The sequence below is a fragment of the Lycorma delicatula genome, chromosome 12, assembly GCF_047948215.1.
Source record: "Lycorma delicatula isolate Av1 chromosome 12, ASM4794821v1, whole genome shotgun sequence".
NCBI lineage: Eukaryota > Metazoa > Arthropoda > Insecta > Hemiptera > Fulgoridae > Lycorma > Lycorma delicatula.
The window spans coordinates 72,025,098-72,030,252 of record NC_134466.1 but is presented as its reverse complement, the minus strand read 5'-3'; positions in this window follow the sequence as shown (position 1 = coordinate 72,030,252).

The window sequence follows — 5,155 nt, the reverse complement described above, 5'->3', positions numbered from 1 at the left end:
TTATGTGGTTTATTGAAAATCCATTAAAACAGTTGATAAAAAAAATTGTTATTTTACTAAATTTTGAAACCCGATGGAGCAATTTAACATTCTGAAATGTCACATTGACTTCTGAAAAAAAAATGGTTTACATAATTTTTTCCATCAAAGCTAGGAAAGTTACGTTGTGGTTTTAGGTTTCTTTGCCCTCAACAGACTACTACTTAGAAAGAGAATTTTAAATTATTCAAATAAAGTATTATGTTAAAAAAATTATTGTAGTCTTCGAGTAAAAATTTCAGATACAGCATCCACGGTGACCGTTTTCTTACTACCTTCTTGATGAATTATAAGCAGTATTTTTAGCATCGGTGAATTATAATCTGAAATAATTTTACAAAATTTCATAATCTATTAACCTTTTTCGATCATGTAGCCTTGGAACTGGTTACGCACGGCGTCAGTTTTAAAACGCTGTTACAAAATCATTTTATATGGCATCTAAGTCGGTTATTTTCTTTTATATTCACAAAGGAATCTGTTTTATTACACAATTTGAACGACTTTTATACGATGTAAAATGTTTTATTTAGACTAGAAAGAATATGACCATTTTTTTATCAGAAATGTGCTTGTGTGTGTGTCTGTGACTTGTGTATTATAATTGCTATGAGGATTACTGATTTATTTATTATTTACAAAAATAGCTTATTATATTAGCAATATATCGATGTATTGAAACACATAATAAATTATGTTATACGGCACACAAAAAAAAAGAAGGACTTGTGATCATAAATACGTCACTTTTACTTGAGGTCTATAAATATCTTTTCTGACAAATGATATCGGTAAACATGTAACACATATAGATTCATAATGAATAACAGTGTACAGTAAAAATGGTTTTTGTCAATCTGAATAGCCTTTTGAGTGGTGGGGATTTTTATAAAACGTAGTTTTCAAAATCTACTTTTATTTATACTAACATATGTTACTAATCTGTGATTTATGACACGGGTTTTTCATCATATTTTGTCCAGTTTTCAACCGATTTGCTTGAAAGTATTATTTTTTAAATCTGCAAACTATGTTTCACAAACGCAAAGCAAAAAAAAATTTCGCTAATAAAAAACACTGTAGAAAAGCTCAAAAAAAATTCTGCAATTAAATTCTGTAATTTTTGTACCGTTACAATTTTTTTGTTGTTACAGGCATAAAAAATATCCAGTCGTAACGGTTTTTTTGTCAGAATCTGTTAAATCTCTTTATATACTTAATTTTTAGAAATTTTTTTCACAAGAGGGTAGCAGCATAAGACTATGAAGGGAGGCAATTAAATACCAACATATTTTCACGGAGCGCTAATCAACCGCGGATCATCGTGATGGGAAAAGGTTAATCCATTCTGAATATATAAATTAAAATGATAATTGACAAAAAAATGAAGAAAATTTAGGCTTATTATCTTTCTTCCCTGCATGAAATTGCCCAAATACTTAACTATGGTGACGTAGTGGAGTCATCTAATTAGTACAAGAATGTATTGGAGTTTCAATACAGAAACAATAAAAAGGAAAATGGATTTTACTCCCCCCCCTTATGGGATTTGAATCATTTCAAATATCATTGCGTGCATGTTTATTTAAACATAATGGACGCACACTTAGATCGCTTAGACAAAAAGCCAAAAGTGAGATAAAAGATGAACAGATTTGTTCATTATTTATAATAAATCATTTATATTACAGAGCTTGCTTACTCACGTATTATCCCCCCTCTCTCTCTCTCTCTATCTATCTGTCTGTCTATCTATCATCTCTCTCCCCCCTCACTCTCTCTGTCTCTCTACACAAATATATATATTTGTATATATACAGGTGATTCAAAGAAACGGGAAATTTTGAAAGTTGTGTTGGTAGCCGTGGGCGATTACCACTTGATAAGTGGCGCCAGCCTCTCTAACCTAACCTCTCTTTTCTTGTTTAGCCTCCGGTAACTACCGTTTAGATAATACTTCAGAGGATGATATGTATGAGTGTAAATGAAGTGTAGTCTTGTACATTCTCAGTTCGACTATTCCTGAGATGTGAGGTTAATTGAAACCCAACCACCAAAGAACACCGATATCCATGACCTAGTATTCAAATCCGTGTAAAAATAACTAGCTTTACTAGGACTTGAATGCTGGAACTCTCGGCTTCCAAATCATCTGATTTGGGAAGACGCGTTCACCACTAGACCAACCCGGTGAGTCTCTCTAACCTAACCTGCCATTTAGTTGTCATGGGTCCTTGGAGTGGTGTGCAACATGCATTTGCTATCAAAGCGTTTTACAAAATCAATGACAGTGTGGAGGGAGCGCATAGAGAATTTCGCTGTCATTTTAATCTGGAACAGCACGACTGTGTTTCATCAGCACATGTAATTAAAACACGGATATCTAATTTTTATATCCTCCACTTTACATTCAGTTCAATTAACTGTTTTTATTTACAGTCGATTGTAGTATGTATCAAATTAAGTAATAATTTACTCCCGTAGTAATTACATCATAAAATTACAACGTCAATTTTTTCCTGTAACTCGACTATTTGTTACCCGATTTAAAAAATAAAATGACATTTTGTTCAAAATTAAAGGCGTAATATTTTAGCAAAGATAAAACCAACGTTTACAGAGATATAACGGATTGAAAAATAAACATCGCCGCCGTTTTGTAATTTAGGAAGGTATTTAATTTCTGATTTTTTTCTACTTTTAAAACTTTATTACCGAGACGCTTACCAAATATTAATCTTATTCCTCTATCCGATCTCGAGATATAAAATTTTATATAAAAATAAGAAACTGGGGGACAGGGGGAGAACAAAGGAGAAATTGCTGTAACTAAGGATATTTTTTGTTTAGTTTTACCAGTAGAATCCGAAAAAGTATTGCCAGCCCAGTATTTTAGAAACACTCTGTATACACATACGTAATCGTGCCATTTAAAAATTAAAGCTCTATGGTTTATTCGTTTGGGAATTTTTTGTTTAGTTTTACCAGTAGAATTCGAAAAAATATTGCCAGCCCAGTACTTTAGAAACACTCTGTATACACATACGTAATCGTCCCTATTAAAAATACATTTAAAAATTAAGCTCAATGGTTTATTGGTTTGGGATATTTTTCGTTTAGTTTTACAAGTAGAATTCGAAAAAATATTGCCAGCCCAGTACTTTAGAAACACTCTGTATACACATACGTAATCGTGCCTATTTAAAAATTGAATATCTATGAAAATTGAATGTTTGGATTAATCGTATTAAAGATCTCTTTAAATTTTAAATTACTGCTTTTAAATGTTTTCTTATCCATGTAACACCTAGTGAGGACTTTAATCTTTAAATGTCTACTATTTCTACAACGACATAATTCATTTAAAAATTAAACCTCCTGAAAATCGATTTTTTCGATTAATCGAATTAAAGAACTCTTTAAATTTTAAATATTTTCGTTGGAGGATAAATCGATATAAGACAGGTGAGGACTTTTAATTTTTAAATACCTCTGCTATTTCTACAACGTCATAATCCATTTAAAAATTAAATCTCTCTCAAAGTTGATTTAATATTTAAATCCCTCGTAACTATGTTTAATCCTTCATTTAATTACTTTGATTTCTTTTTTTTTAATTTATTATTTTCTTAAGTAAAATTTAATTCTTTTAAAAAGATATTTTTAATTTTTACAATTGCTTTTATTATTATAAACATTTATTGTTATATTATTATTATATATCTATATACCGCACACACACACACACACATATATATATATATATATCTCGTGGCTTGGGAAAAATGTAGTACTTTTTAATAGGATCCGAATTTTCGAAAGAAAATCGCAAATATCTCGAAAACGGTCGGTCCTAGCGCTCTGAAAAATTTTCTCAACTCACCTCGACGCAACCCCATCCCCTCCCAGCGTTTCCCGACAGACGATAATGTTTTCAAGCGCCCCCGGGGTGCCCTTCGGAAATTGGGGAGGGGGTGCCGCCGTGATATCTCGGCAACCGCTCGTCCGATTTTTACTATTCAAACGGCGTAAGTATCGGCAGGTCGAGCGCTAATCGTTTAACTCATCTGGTACACTCTCGATCGACCGGATCTCGGTTATCCGGAAATTAATTCGTTTAGCCCTCTGTTTTGATCGCACTCACCCGACGTAATACCTACAGATCTGATCTTTCGCTAAATACGCTGAAATCTGTGCGCTAGCAATTACCGGTCTACAGGGTCTAGCTGCGGAGGGCGTGCCGCAGGCACGCCTCTGCAGTTAGTATATGCGCAAAATAGGGCGACGGAAGCTAAGAAGAAATATAATCGCCGAATCCTTCATAAAAAAAAAAAAGTGTAAATATATTGTAATTCGAAAAAAGCGGGTACGGGCGCAGAAAGAAATGGGGTTCAGGAAAGTTTAAAAAATCGGCATTACGGTGGGCTTTTAATTTTTTCCGCCGTATTGAATCAAATTTAATTTTTTAAATAGAAAGGTTGACGTATGATACGTGATTTCGGTTTAAAATTTTATGATAAAAACAACGGTGAACGCCGTTTTTCTGTTAACGCCTTCGTTATCGAGTTTTAAGCGTTCAAATTGGGAACTATGGAAAAATCATGTCGGTAATAAAACACGATCCACGATCAATTTTATCGAGAGCTTTTCGACTATATATTATAAGCGGTACTTATTTTCATCGGTTCCAGAGTTATAGCTCAATAAAATTTTAATTAATGAAATATTTGGATCTTACAACAGGAAGGGATATCGGTTCGAATCAGACTTCATCTCCTTTTTTTTTCAATTTAAATATATTGATTTATTAATAATTATTAACCTCTGACTGTAAATACTAAATAAGTCAAGTTAATAATGAAACAAAATTTTATGTACTTTTAAAAATGTATATATGTAATTTAATAGGAAGTCCCGGTGGGAAATTCCCTATTCCCTTAATCCCAGCGGGATGTTTGAAATTCCGCAGGGGCGTCAATTTGGTTAATATTTTCGTTTTAAATATTATTTATAATAATTAATTATAAAGGTTGGTTTGAATTAAATAAATAAATAATATTTAAAGTGAAAAAAAAATCTAGCCCCCCTAAAGACTCGAACTGTGTTACGAGCATCT